This window comes from Paralichthys olivaceus, chromosome 10 (assembly GCF_024713975.1).
Source record: "Paralichthys olivaceus isolate ysfri-2021 chromosome 10, ASM2471397v2, whole genome shotgun sequence".
NCBI lineage: Eukaryota > Metazoa > Chordata > Actinopteri > Pleuronectiformes > Paralichthyidae > Paralichthys > Paralichthys olivaceus.
The window spans coordinates 19,634,901-19,650,503 of record NC_091102.1 but is presented as its reverse complement, the minus strand read 5'-3'; the positions used below and the strand labels follow the sequence as shown (position 1 = coordinate 19,650,503).

The following is a 15,603-nucleotide window of genomic DNA, read 5'->3' as shown; positions in this document are numbered from 1 at the left end:
TTGCTTAATGTGAATGGCTTTACAAGTCAGTGTGGACCAGATGTCAATTAAGTGTGTGTCTGAATCTTTTGTGTATCCGTCAAGATAAGCTTAGTATGGAGCATAGTTAAGCAAATGTTGACATCTTGACACTAGCATTTAATCCCAGGAAACAGGATTTCCAGGATCCACTTTCAACCTATTTCTCATTTTTCGGTTAATATCAATGGACTAGTCAGTTAAAAAAACATTCTCAGTGTAAAAAACGTATAGGTGGACACATACAAAGTATATGTTTTATCTCTATCCCTACTAAAATACATATTTTCATTACCTGGGTCTTCACCTACATCCTGCCACGTGGACGCAATTGCCAGAGTTTGACTAATTCAACTTGTGCTCTTTTTACACAAACATGTGTTTAATATGGAGGTAAACCCACAACACTAAAGGTAGCAGTGCCTTTTGGCTGGACCATAAAAACTGGACTGAAGTGCTAGCTGCAGTACATATTTGTAATTTGTTGCACCTCATCCAGCTTGGTGTATATGCTGGCTGCCTCTGGTTGGTGCTTCTGTTAGTGTTGGAGCCTCAGTGTGAGAGTGTTCAGCTTAAACGTGCCTGCAACACAACGTCTGCCAACAGCTTTGTGTGGAAATACTTTTTAATTACAATAATCAAGATGCAAAGTGGGAGCTCTGTGAGGAAATGTGTTGGTGGTTCAACTAGTGGTTCTCTGTGCTATTTGGAATCTCAAAAGACAAACTGAAAGTGAAAGCCAACCAAAGTGTGCGGTAGGACTCGGGTAATCCTTCCTTATCTAAAACAAAAGCATATGATGGATTTACATTTGACAGCACAGTGAAATGCTGCATTGAAGAAAGACGGTCCTAACTTTCATATTCCTCCTCAAAGCGAAGATCAAGCTGCATGTGATGTTAACGTTCATGTAAACTGGCTTAATGATCATTTATATTAACATATAAAACACTACAGCTGTCCGTTTGGGAAGCGATAGGGTTATGCACATTTCTTCTGATTGCATTTAGTTTGGTTTTTGACAGAATGTGAAGTTATAACCCAATACAGCTTGAATTTCCTGGTTAACTTGCAACAGAAAAGGTTCAATTTTCAGGAAAAATATTAATCCCCACTTCACACCTTCAGTATTGAGCCTTTCCTTAACGTGGAGTCAACACAGGAACTCTTTGATGTGCCAGTCCTTAACCACTTAATCCCAAAGAGGAGGGAAAAAATTAAGAACCTCCTACATTTGAATATCATAACACACACAATGCACACATACTATATTTTTTATGTACTATATATGGTACATAGGGCTTTTGTAGCTTGACATATATGCATATATAATTTATCCTCTTGATAATTCAAAGGGCTTCTCTAAGAATGTACAGATCATTTTAACCCATAAACACACTGAAATTCACCAGACAATTGGAGTTACACAGTTTGCATGTGACAGGAGCAATCTGCTTGTGTCTGGTAAAATGATTGCTAGAGTTTGCGAGGGGGTGGGGGGGCGGGGGGGTAATCATGATGTCATACAGCTCCCTCTTGCAGAACGACGAAAGCGAATTAGTCGATGGATCAAGTTCCATCAAATCTGTGTGCGTGGAGATCACACCATGCTGGTTAAATAATCTGCTTCCACTTTTGATTCGCCTGCAGGGAAACAGATTGTGGCTCTTGAGGAGCAAGTGCAAAATGTCAACAAAAAAAAAAATCAAGAGGATGATCTTACAGTTATTGTGTCATAGAATACATGTCACAGAGGAGAAATGTTTTTACCAATAACAAGCAAATCTTTGCACCTGATTGCACACAAGACGACAATGCTCAGTTTCAGCTGTCTTTGTTTGGGATTGTTTATCTGCATCAGATAGTGTGTGTTTCCTGCAAAATATCACAACTCTCTAATGTCATCAGGTGACAAGACATGACATGAAGAGATAAGAGGACACGGTGCAAAACAACGTGCCAAAGATTACAAGGCAAAAAAGAGCAAAAACACCAGGCCTGCAACAGTATGTGAGCACTGACACAGTTTCAGTACTCACTTAAATGAATAATAGAGAAAGAAGGGCCGGATTAAGTGCTTTTCCTAATGTGGAAGGAAGAACGCAAGACAGATAAGAGCGTACAACAAGGCGTGTGTGTTAGGTGGCATTCCTTTGGCAGATATTTTACTAGGAGTCCTCGCACACTTGCACGAAAATAATAGTGATCCTAATGTTACTCCTAATAGTACATAATGGAATTCTTAAACATGTCCCCTGGGTGGGGTGTCTGAAAATTTCAGTGATTAATAAATTAGACTGTCCATATGGGGAGGTAGAAAAAAAACAGCCTGGGCTGGGCTTTTCAGACCTGCCCCCATTTCATCACGGCCGCTCTCCCCGTCAAACCCACTACCTAAGACGTCGAGCACACGCCAGCAGCAGCAGCCAGGCGAAGTATTTCCTCAAGCTCCTGAAGCGCTCGTCTCATTTTCTACATCTGCTTAAGCTCACTCGGCTGCGTACTTGCTGACTTAGCAGCATCTTTTGCAGATGTGTTGTGTGTGTATATATATATATATATGTGTGTGTGTATACCTGCCACGCCATTCTTTCTCCCCTTTAATAGATGATTGAGACGAAGAGATGAAACCACATGCTTTAAAGGTCACAGCAGGTTTAATAGACATTGACCATGTTGAAAAATCATAGACTACTTTCACATAGACACCAATAAAACGGCTACTGACCTTATTCAGAATAAGACATTATTTAGATTATGCTGTTTACATGAGTTGCTAATAGAATATCCCATTCATATTCCAGTTTACATGTTACAGAGCAACATAACATTTGAGGTGTTTTCACTCTAGTCTTTTTTATTTGTCTGTCTTGTTTACACCCAGGACATGTATCATCAAGCAGTCGGTAACTGCTGTATGTCTATCCCACCAAATGCTCTGAAAACTCCAACAGGACTTGACAATGTGATTAAGACATATACACGTGTCTGTGACAAAGGATTACTCCATGTCTAAGTTGAAGTATTGCTCATTTTGAATATGACCTTATTTGGGTTCCTGTTCACCGTATACACACTGTCAGGGTTGGTGGTGGTATTTAAAATGTTTCATATTCAACAAATCCCATCTAAACACTACAAGCAATGAATTGATCAGTGCTACCTGCCTGAGTAGCCAGAGTGTGATAGACCTATATGTCTTATTCCTGTGGGCCACAGAGCTCTACAGTTGCACAAACACTATCACAAACACATCATTACACTGGGTGACATGTTCCTTTACCGCACTGTTGTTTATTCAGTCAGTCCCGCATACACCTTCCTGCAGACACGAGTGCTCATTAGTACCCAGAGTCTGTGCCTGAATATAGTTTCCCACAAGCACAGTATTTTCACTCCTGTTTGCATGAAATCATATCATATCTGGTAAACGACCTGCACTCTTTCATTATACATGTCCACAGTATCAACTGAATCATGAGGGGAGCTTCCACTGAGTCTGTGTTGCTGCCTCAGCCTCCAGCTGGGGCCAATCTGTTGGTCAGGTGTGGCTAGGCGGTAGCAGCCACGGTCTCACCAGCAAGCTGAGAGGACTTCCAGGCACAGCCGAGATACAAAGCAGGACAGCTTAGTCTGCAGCGCAACCCATAATACACCACAGACCAAATATCCCTGTTGGCCGTTAATTGGTAACAAAATAAAAAAAAATGCTTCTCAGTCAAGAATGGTATTTGAATGAAAGCATTGATATTCTGCAATTCTGAATGAACTGAAGTGAGAACAAAGCTTCCTCATTGCAGACAGTGATGTTGGCACTATAACACCTCTATAGAGCATAAGGTACTAGAATACTATACACTGCAGCCACTAGCCCTGGCAAACGCTAAGGTAAGGTGTTGTTTGGTTTTCTTCCGATGCCAGTGCTTAATCAATATAGTATACTTAATTAAAATGTATAAATATAAATAAGTCAATAAATCAATAATAAATGTTCAGTTTCAGTGCTTATTTCAGAAAAATACTCCAGCTCCAAACTCTCCATCAACAGTCGCTCCACCGCCATGGTCAGGGGCACTCACACTGCTGGCTTATGTGTGGGCCCTTTGCTTATCAAATGTATCCCATGTATCCTAAATTTGTCGTGGTCCTCCCTTCCATCTTCTTCTGTCGGTTTACTGGTGGATCGTAGACAACAAGGTGCACACCAACTCTACAAGCTGTAGCTCTGGGTGTCAGAATCCTTTCACGTGAAATACAGCCACACTTTCCACCATTTCATTTTCGGCCTTTTGTTAATGTGTTGACTCGAGCCTGAGGTGCCCGATCGGCACCAGATTTCAAACAAATGCTAGCCAATACACAAGGAGTAATTTGCTGTGTTGGTAAAAATGGTGGCGTTGCATGTCTGTGCTCCTTTGACTTTCCAAGGAGGATGCAAATGTAACCACTAAAGCATTAAATCTCGTTGGAGGGACTTTTGCCATGAACCACAGTGAAGGACAACACCCTGGCTACTGCTAGCCAGTTCCATAGTGAATGTTGCAAGTGAGGACCCTATGCTGGCTGGATTATTTCTAAATAAAGCAGTGTGTGAATCACTATGTCTCTGATCCCCTCTGCTTCCCAGACAACAGGTTTGCCTTCTGCAAGCTGTCACTGGCTTTCCACTCTTTCAAATGAAGAATAAAGAGTGGGAGAAATCGAGACTGTATGAGGGAGAGAGGGGAGTTGACGTTCATCATTCGAGCGCCGTGGCTTAGCCTAAGAGGCTTGAATAATCAGTATGTTAAGCTGCCGGGGTGTGTGCTCGCACCTACCACGTGCTTACAAACTCCTGGGTGCTTTTTAATCAAGGAAAACCGCTGAGAGGCAGTGGTGGGTGCCAAGAGGCCAGGCAGAGAGATGAGCTTTACAATATCTGTTACACTTTCTCCTGACATCACCTGACGTGCTTTTTCACTCTTAACTGCAGAAATGTGTTTTTTTACTCTAAAAAGGACAAAAAGGTTTTCTGCATTAATTTCATGTGAATCATCACGTTGAGTGAAACTACCTCAGAGTACCACGATTCTTTTCAGATGTTGCCACGTTCAGAGTGAACAAATGTTATGAACATTGTTTTGTAAAAAACAGGTTGTTTCGTATCAAAGTGTCACGGCTAGTCTCTGGGCTTGTTTGTTCCCTCATCCTAACCTGCATGTTCCCTCTCAGCCTCCACCATACTGGTTTCTACAACTATAAATATACAATCCAATGAACACATCTACATTTTTGTAGCCCGGAGAAGAGTATATTTGATTCATTCAATAAATTGTAACCATCCAGTGGAAAATGTGTGTGTGGCAATATTAAAGGTTTCAGCAGTTTCCGAGTAAATGTTACAGGGGGCAGTTGCACAGAATTAAATTTTGAACAGATGGTGTCAACACAACTAGCTGCGACAAAATGTGAATAACAAAGATCAGAGATGTTTATGCTTTTGTTGGCCTGATTAAAAAAAGGAAATTACTCCTCTCCATTTGCAGAATGTTCTTAGATTTAACTTAAGCCAGAGTTTTTGTTCCTCCTTTCACAAGTCTGTTTGAAAGTGCTATTGAAATTATTAGGTCCAAATGGTGTGTTCATGTGCAGTCATAGTTTGTCAAAATTACTTGTCTAGAGCTTGTGAATGAATTCAGTGCTGTTAAATGTGTGGGATGTTCTATTCTATTCTGTATGTGTGATGAGATTTAAACTATCAGAGAAACAAGTACTTAATCTCTAATATTTTTAGCCACACTAGCAGTGCTCTGGGGACAGCAATATTGGTCTGCCTCCACCATGATTTAAACTAAAATAGCTCCACTATTGTACAGATTGCATTGAAATACACAGACATCCATAGTGTTTGTAAAACAAATCCTATTAGCTTGCTGACTCTTCATCTAGTGATACAAATTTGTTTAAATCAAATATTCTGACCAAATAATGAAATGAATTTCATCATCCTCTGATTCATCGTTTAGAACTAATTGGTTAGCGTTAACATGCTAACATACTAAACAAAGACAATATACTGTAAAGATGGACAACGCAACTCCACTTCTTCCCAACATCCAGAAATTAAGACAAAAACATCCCAGGTACAAACACTGCCATGTCGTGCACTTGTGGCCAGAGTCTGCACTGTAGTGATCAGGGGTTTGAGCCACAGAAGTGAGGTCACATTGATAAACATGCTCAACTAAACCTGAGTCAGTCTTTGCTGTCAATCATTTATTTCACCCCATTTTTATTGCATCAAATAATGGATTTAAAACAAACTTATTAAAAACATGAAGACAAACACTGTAGGGCTTTGCAACAATATTGATATAGCTGACTATTGCAGTATTTCCATGACAGTGTATCCATAATCCCATCCCTATTATTGATAGCTTGTTTAAATATTCTTTTAACATAAGGATAATGGTGAAGAGCTGCCTCATACAATTCTTTGTGGCGCTGTGGTTAATGTGCACCAATGGAAACAGAAGAGGAGTCGCTGTGTTGCAGCAGTAAGAATGTCTGAGCATGGAGAAAGTTCAAAAGTGCTTTGCTAAAAACATGCCAACATTACAATATGAATATAATTTTTTTATATTTCCATTCAAGACAAGCTTAGCTCATACTGGCTTTTTGCAGGACTGAAAGTAAGCTGCCACGATCCAATACTCCATATCACAAAAAAAACAAAACACATAAACAACAACCCTGTTATGATCAAGTTTCCAACAAAACACACACACACAGAGATAACATGAACTGAAGTTAGTTTTCTAATATCCGTGCTGGAGGGAACTGTGCTCCACATTGTAACTTCAATCGTTGGTTTTACAAACAGATTGTACCTTTACATACTTCTTCCTACTTTTACCAGCGGTATATGGACCCAAGCTCTGCAGCCAGCATTTGTACACATCCCCATAGCTCAGGTCAAACCTATCCAATGGGACAGGCTCGGTGCATTCTGGGTGTTTAAGTTTTTCCAGCTTTGGTAAAAGGAAATACCACAGTCCTATTTCTCTGTTTTCTCCAGTCATGTTGTTTTGTTTTTTTATCACTTTTCTAATGCAGAAATATTCAAGTTTTAGTTATTAGTAATTATTTCAACTTTAATTTTAGTATGCCGTTTATGGCAGGTTCATTTCAGGTCAGTGTTGTGTCTCGTCTATGTTAGTGTTAGATCTTTGTTTAGTTATGTCAGGTTTTGTGTTGATTGTGCTGTGACGTTCTCGTTTCAGGTCACGTGACATCCCCCCTGTCTGCCCTCCCACCTGTGTGATTGTTCTCCCTGCACTTGATTGTTTCCACCTGTGTTCCCTCCCCTCATGTATAAATAGTCCTTGTCTCCCTTTGTCTTGTGCCCTGTGTCAGCGCTCCAGCATCATATACCATAGTCAAGCTAAGTTTAGAGTATTTCATAGATGGTAAAGTATAGATCAGGTTCGTGTTTTGATGTCCGCACCCATCGTGTTCATTTGTGTTTTGCACTGAGTGTATTCCTTTTTCACATCAGTAAACTTTTGTTTCATCCACGTTAGGCTACTGTGTGTTGAGTCGTGCATTTTGGTCCTGGGTTTACGAGATCGTGACAGTCAGTCTGTTCACTGTTCAGTGACACTATGCAATCCAATATTTTCCCTAATTAATTGGAATGGCTTACAGGACAGTGTGGCATTCAGTGTATTCCAAGTGGAACACCTTTATTTACTCAACATCAAAATACTTTCATTCATCATTTATTTCAGGCTATTAAGACCACATAAGGATGGCAGCATATGGATATATGAATGTGAAAATGTGAGGAAGGATTTGGAGGTTGGGGACACACATTTTGTTTTGCCTGCAGGACAATATGTCCATATGTTGTTTCAGACAGGCTTGAATCTCTGCAGGGATAGGTGGGAGTGGTTGAAAATTCGGACTCAGTGGGTGGGTGCAGGGTTTAAAAAAAACTAAATATTTAATTAAATGTGAGAGACCCAACTATGGTCCACATAATGATTCTCCAACACACTCTGGGTTCCAGTGATAGTCTAAAAGTATCACTTGAGAAGATTCTAAAATAAAGATCCTTATTCAGTAACACTGATACTGCATCTGCTTGATCCCCTGAACTCTTAAAAACCTTTTTATCATCTGTACTTTATCAAACTGCTCTCTGTGTTTTTGATGCATCCTTCTCATGTGACAACCTCAGTTAATTTCAGTCTGTATCCATGAGCCCATACGAGACTGAACAGTCTTTATAATATAAAAATCAACTCAGCTGACATCTCAACCATGTATTAGCAGGGAACGACGTGGAAGCAGTTAAACATTGCATCATTCTGTAGACATGTTGAACTTTTGACCGCTGGCTTAATCTTAATCCAAAACACTATCACATCTGAAAAAGGACCCAATACAACACAGTGCTTCATGACATGTCAGACGGGACCTCAGCCAGAATCATAAACGAGCACATTAAAGCTCTAGTCTAATAAAAAAATAACAACACAAGGCTAATTCTGCCACAGCACTCCTCCATGGGTATGTGCGTAGGCCTTTGATCACTACAGCTCTCTTAATTCAAAGCCAACAATAACATTTTCTTGTCACTTCACCTCCTGAGCTGGTTCACCAAACCCCCCTGTATTAGCAAGTTTAAAAATAGCACAAGCACAGGGGGCAGAGATGCTGCCTATTTATGACCACCCTTGACCACCCAGAGTGATGCTAGGAAAGCAGTAGGGAAGGCCAAAGCTCTGTTCCTGCTCCACCTTTCCCTTCTTAATGCTCAGCCTCTTTCATTTTTCCCCATCCCAAGACTTCATCCTCTCTGATTGATCTTGCAACCCTTCACCAGCTTAAATTACATCAGCCAATGGCTTTGCACAGAGACAAAAAGGCCCTCAGTTTTCACTGATCATAATTCTCTCCAATAGCTTCTACTTTTAAAAATGTGCCATGTTCGATTTCAGCCTCTGGCAATGCCTCACACCCCCAACCCTCGCATTCTGATAGGAATTATGACTCAGGATGGATTGTTTTTTAAGTTTACAGCCCAGCTCAGTGACAGAATGCTGCCTACCAATCAAATGAGTGTGAAGGAGGAAGCAAGAAGTAGAAAACAGACTGCAGGAATGCCCAGTGGGTTGCTTGTACAGTTTTCTGTCAGTGCCAGTGTCAACAACTATGAGTTCAACTCCTGCATCTAACTGCACATACACACATGTACAGTTGCTAAAACCCATCATAAACAAAGATGCAGTCACTGACTTGAACATGCAAATATGGAGGCATGGCTATAGTTATGGTTAAGTCAATGTCAATTTTATTTATATAGCACATTTAAAACAACTTGGTTGACCAAAGTGCTTCACAAATACAAGGTACAACAAGAGGACCCTAACACTCAATACATCAGAGTGAAAAATAGAATAAGATAAACGGAGAATAATTACAAATTAAAATGTCATGATACAATAAAATAAAATAAAATCAGCTGGAATTAATAATTACTCAACTCGAGGAGAAGACCAATGAGAACAGATATGTTTTTCAGTGGTGATTTAAATTGTGAAAGACGGGGCCGATCTCCTGGTGTGGTAAGTTGTTCCATAAGTTTGGGGCGGCTACTGCGAAGGTACAATCACCTTTGGTTATGAGTCTTGTTTTAGGTAGGTTCAGGAGGAGGTGAGTGGCTGATCTCAGCTCCCTAACTGGAGTGTGTGTATGTAGAAGTTCAGCTAAGTAAGGCAGTGCCAGTCCATTAAGAGATTTTAACTTTTAAGTTAAAGCTTAGAGGTTCAAATGTTTGCAGCGGTGTCGACCCAATATCTACCGTGTTTGAGCAGCCTATCAAATACCTGAGCAGGTGATGCAATGCACGCCTCGATGACAAACAGCAAGCACAGCCAAGACCGATTATTGTTTACATTCGGGGGAAAATAATCAAGACTGCACTGCCTGGAAAACTGAAGATGTGGTGCCTACAGTTTGGACAAATCCTCTGAATAATGTGGCCACTCACTGTCTGTGAGGTCCAAACAATAACCGTAGAGAAGATGGAATGAACCATTCCTTCAGACGTGGAAAATGTCTCACGATATCCAAGCAAACATCAGCTTTTATTCAAAGAGGTCCTTGAACAATGCCTGAGGAGCAAAAGGATACAAAATCAGAGTGGGTCAATTTTGTGGTTGAGAATCACCTATACAGGCTCTGTCCATTGCAGTGAAGCAATGTGTCTGTGGACAGAGAGATTTCAAAGGTTTTTGGACAAGGACAGATTTCTGTGGCGTTAAAATACTATATCGTGCTGTTGCCACACCGACAAGCATTGTTGGTTTTCTCTTAAATAAATAAATTGTTCATTTGAACATGAGAAGAAAAGCAACATCATTCATCTTTTTGAAAAAAAAATTCGATCTTGTTGCAGAAAGCAACATGAAGAATTGAATTGTGTGTTTTTCTCTTGTTACCAAGAACAGGTGTACAACTGGACTACTCTATTTCAGAAGTTAAATGAAACATGGGGGTAAAGCAACAAAAGCAAATTGGTATATTTATCATGCCAGCAATAACAACTTCATGAGGCAAAAAGAATGGAGTTAACGGACAGTGACAGTGGGAACAGTTTCATCAAGTACAAGCAGCGGGATAGTAAAACACAAGTTAGCCAGAGGAATGATGGGAGCATCAGCAAAAAGATTTGATAACCATAAGAACACAATGCAACACTATTAGATACTAATGTAATCTAATTTGTATCCACTGGCGTAATTGATGGAATCTCTGATAAAATATGAGCTCGAATACTAAACAACCTTTTAATAATAAGCTGCTGTGCTACTGGTTGTGTAATTGGTGAATGGGTGAAGTGACTTCAAGATGCATTGTTAAAGGTTTGGGAAGCTACTGCCACAGGATGTTAATTTCTGTGTGTCTGATTATGTGTGTGTTTGTGTGTGTGTGTGTGTGTGTGTAGCATACATTTGACTGAAGTGTCTTTGACCTTAAAAACCCTTCCACCAGCCACAGCCCCAGATGGTGAACGCCCTTTAACTTATTTTCTGTTACGCAAACTGTATAGACTGCATATGCTGTGTTTCATAAAATCAATCAGATCATTACATTTCATATGCTCAAAGAATATCACCATGTCTAAAACATTAAGTGGGTGGAGAGAAAAGGAATAATAAATACACTGATTTTGTGTAAGTGGCAATTTTTTCTGGAATTCTTTCATTTTCAAGCCAAGGGCAAGCATTACTGGATAACCTGGTGTATTTTAGATGATACAGAAATGTTCACAAGTGTTCAGATCCCACAGATTCTGGCTTTCAGAGCTTTGATGTGTTAAACTGTGAGAATTTATGAGATGAGTGAGAGTGTAGAGAGAGGAGCATATTGAAGGATAAGAAAAATAACGTTCAGCACCTGATAGAAAATAAAAAATGATATCATTAATTAATTAATAAATCCTGCAAAATATAGAAATATATTTTAAGAATTCAGTCTCAGTCTAGAATGGTAAACTGAACAGTTAAGTTCCTTAATATAGTTAAAAAGACAATGAAGTTCAACATTCAAACAACAAATCTCACTGTTTTAACATAATATAATATAATAATATAAAGGTAACCCAAAGATATAATTTGTGCTGTACATGAAAAGCTTTTTTTTTCTCTTTCACATTTGCATTTTTCAAAGATTAAAAGACAAGTTATTAGAGATTATTAGTACTTTAATTTGTCCTCATTTTGAAGCATCACAACCTGCTATTTAAAAAAATGTAATGATTGTGATAAAGATGTGAAATAAATGTCTGATGAACATGAAACAGGGGAGCTTAATCCTTCATTAATTTAAATAATAATTATAAAATGATGCTGCAATGTCAAGAGTACAGTTAGTTTCCCTTATTAAGTCTAAAGTCAGCAACCAACTGAGCAAACTCAGCAATTCCTCTACAGCCCTTTAGTTTGTGACCATTTGCCCTCAGTCTCTGTGTGACCACTACCAAGACGGCAGCCAGTCAGTGTCAGTGGCCTTTTCCACACTGCGCCAGTCCCTACCCAGGACGGAGCCAGGCCAGCAGGAGATCCGGAACGACTCGAACAAGCCAAGGCACAAAGGACCAGCTGCTTGCAGAGCACGAGCTATACATGGAAGGAAGTGAGGCTTACTGAATATACTGGATACAAGCAATCCCTCTTTTTAGTTATTCCAAATGGAAGATTACTGGGTGAGACATTGAAAACTATTTATTTATTTATGTATGTAATTACTCACGATTCAGCGGAATAATTATGAGCAAGTATCCAATGATCAACCAGTGAGTTGCATGCATCCCCAGCTTTAATCCCTCTTTTCTCAGTGACATTGTTAAGAAGAAAGAAAAACAAGAAGACAAAACCCTGTCGACTCACATTTCATTTGCTGCCACTTCATCGCTTCATTTGTGTGTTTTGGTCAAATCAATTCTCTGTAACGGCGCAACACCTAGTGCCCCAAACTGACATCTGTGGCATTATATGTGATGTGAAAGTGTAAAACTGCTCTGACACGCTGAGCCACACTCATTGTCTGCATTAGCTGCGTGCAGCTCAATGTAGGCTCGAAGCAGTGGCTTTTGAAAGCATGCAAGTGCACAAACACATCACAGAGGCTCATAAATATCTCATTCTACAAGGGATTTCACGTATGCATTCTTGTGAGGGCTTACACTGGAAAAGTTGATGTGCAGTAAGTGCATTAAATATAGCTGCCTCTGAGCTGCCAGGCTAATGTGGAGGGGGGGGGGGGGACTGTTTTGTGGAAGAAAGCAAGGCTATTTTATTTTATTTCACAGATCTATGGATAATGATAAACACACACCTGGTCTGTGTTACCCAGGTTGAACATTTGTTTCAGAAGATGGTTAGGTTTGGTAACATGAAGGACTAGAGATACTATCAATAAATGTTTTTAAGCGTTAGTGTGAAAGAGCCTCACACAAACTAAAAAATGTTTTACTCGGTGAATCTTCCATTCATGAAATTGAAACAAATTACAATGAAGCTGTATATGAGTGTCTTTCACCTTCATTTGAATTTGTGTTCATTTTCATTTCATCCATTCTGGTGTCTACTACAGTTTAAATGTCTTGTATCAACAAGCGTTCCTGAGTTTAAAATAGAATGCAAATTAGAGTCTGCATTTGGCCCAAAGCCAGATGAGAATCTGAGGGAGAATGCAGACAATCACCTACATGTTTCCTCCAGAGGTAAAGACACTCAATTTACACTTCATAATAAACCCACTGCCCCACAGCTGAGTGATGATATGTGACGCCGGGCGACAGCGTCGTAAATATGCTCTTCCTGGATGTATTTATGGTCTTAAAGCTCATAAAAAGACAAAACGGTCACAGTCACATTTTGAAGTCAGGGATTTCAGTTTTCTTCATTCAGTGTTTCAGCACAAACTATCACAATAAAAGCCTTCCAGTGAAAGCTGCACTCCCTCGAAGCGACTCTGTCAGGAAGACCCCCACCTCCCATTCCCAAAAGGTTTTTTATTCTCACAGTTATGAAAATGTCGATCATGGACAGAAAGGTCAGACCATCTGCTGGAGAACACCGGTTTTTGTATATTGGGGCAAGTTTTTTTTGTATATTGGGGCAAAAATATTAACTAAAAAAATGAAGAAGATCTCACCTATGATGTGGTGGTAGAATATTTTGATCATTAAAATATTGTAGTAAAATTGTGGTGGCCTTCATAAATATAAACATGACGATAAAATAATAATACATGACTAAAAACTGGGATGTTGAATTGTCCATGCTCTTCATTTGTATGTACACGCCCACCTCAATAGAAAAAAACTGTAACAAAACAAAACACCACAGCTACAGAAGGATTTCCTCAGATGTTGACATTGTCTTGTAAGATCCAATTTTCAGATATGACAGAGCAGCTTAAAAAACTCTGGGCTGGCAGTATTGATGTCTAAAGCACTTAAGTAGTATCTGTCTTCCTCACACATACATGCATGAACACACACAGACACACACACACACACACACACCATCCACTTCCCCTTCCTGGTAAAGTACAGGATGTGAGAATGGAGAACTAAGCAGTCTTTTGTTGCCAGGAATGCTTTATGTGCCATGTTAATACTAAAGTTCGCCTGCCGGAGAGACGGCTCAATTCAATCAAGCAAGTCACTGCCTTGTAAAGCCATTACACTTTGTGCAATGTCATGCGTTCTGGAGCCAGTGGACAGTGCTGCGTTCTGTCCCGGCATCAGGGAAGCAGATATAGCGGAAGCACGTGTGCCTGTCACGTCAGAGCCTATAAATAGCCATCACCACCAATCGTAAACACTTGTCTAAAATCAATTAGATATGCATTTTCCACAACAAAACACAGCAAGGTGTCCTTGTCGACTTGCGCCCGTGGCACAATTAGAAATAAACACTTCATTCACTTTCTGACTGAATTTGCACCACAGGCGATGAGATTGCAAGAGGAGATGAAGAGATTGTGGAGAGAGGGAGGAGGAAGTTGATATCAGTGTAGAATATCAGAGGAGAAGGAAAAATACAAGTGACCTCACTGATATCATCTCCTGCAACTATAAGGGAAAGGGTCAGAAGTGCTGCAGGGGGGGAAAACTTCAAATATGCAAAGAGGAAAAGCAGAGAGGCCATAGAGCAGTGAAAGAAGTGAGAGGAAAGAAATGATCAAACAAGAGCAGCAGTAAATTCAGAGTGAGGGGGGGGGGGGGCAGGAACTACTTTTAAAGCAGTCAGCATGTGCTGAAATAAGCAGAGTCTTACCTGCTCAGAGGCTGTGGTTGGTGGGACGGAGAAGTGAGGAGAGTCAAAGGGTCCAGGGTGGTCTGGGTGGTAGGTAGGAGGGGGGGGTGGGGGGTTCTCGGTCCGGCTCGGAGCAGGGCTGGAGGGTGGTCCAGGAGAAGGGGAGGAAGGATGGAGTGACAGGGAGCAGGGAGACGGGGAGGCTAGAGGGGGGAGAAGAAACGCCGCTCGCCTCTCCCTCCCTTTCTCTCTCTCTTTATCTCTTTTCTGCCTCCGACATCCACACACACACACACACTCTGACACGCGCTCGCAGGCAGACACCAAAACCCAGAGTCACTCAGATAATAGGCAGAGAAAGAGTCTTTACATTTACACACTCTGCCACAGGGAGAGGATGGGGTGAGCTCTCCTCCCACTCTCCTCCGGGCAGCCAATCGGAGGCAGCAGAGAGGACGTCAATGAGCCAATGACAGTGGAGGCAGCCGGTGCCTCGCTCCAGCCAATAAGTGCAATAGCTCATATCCAGTTGGAATAATTACAGTAGGGAAGGGAAAGCTTCCCTTTTTTGAAGGACAGGCCAAGTGTCGCACTCCAGCCAGCGAGCGTGATTCAGTGCTGCCACAGACATTAGACTGATTAGATTCTGAGCCACTTAACCCAGCACAGTACCCCAGCATGCTTCTCTGCAGACCTGGAAAAAGACCTGCAACCAACCAGAGGAAGAGCCCGAGAGACAGAGAACTTGTCATGTATGGTCAAAACAATG

The 15,603-nt window shown here is 40.7% G+C and overlaps 1 protein-coding gene across 8 annotated transcripts in view; it reads right to left on the bottom strand.

Moving 5' to 3' along the window:
* Window positions 1–15,202, bottom strand: part of pcbp3 (poly(rC) binding protein 3) — an 88,090-nt gene extending 72,888 nt beyond the window's left edge. For 4 of the 8 annotated variants that reach the window (XM_069533195.1, XM_069533194.1, XM_069533196.1 and 1 more), the window contains exon 1: window positions 14,856–15,200. The gene's annotated coding sequence lies outside the window, so the exon portion shown is untranslated. Of the gene's footprint in view, window positions 1–14,855 lie in introns of all 8 variants that reach the window. The other 4 variants (XM_069533201.1, XM_069533200.1, XM_069533203.1 and 1 more) reach the window with 2 other exon arrangements.
* Window positions 15,203–15,603: the final 401 nt, after the last annotated feature.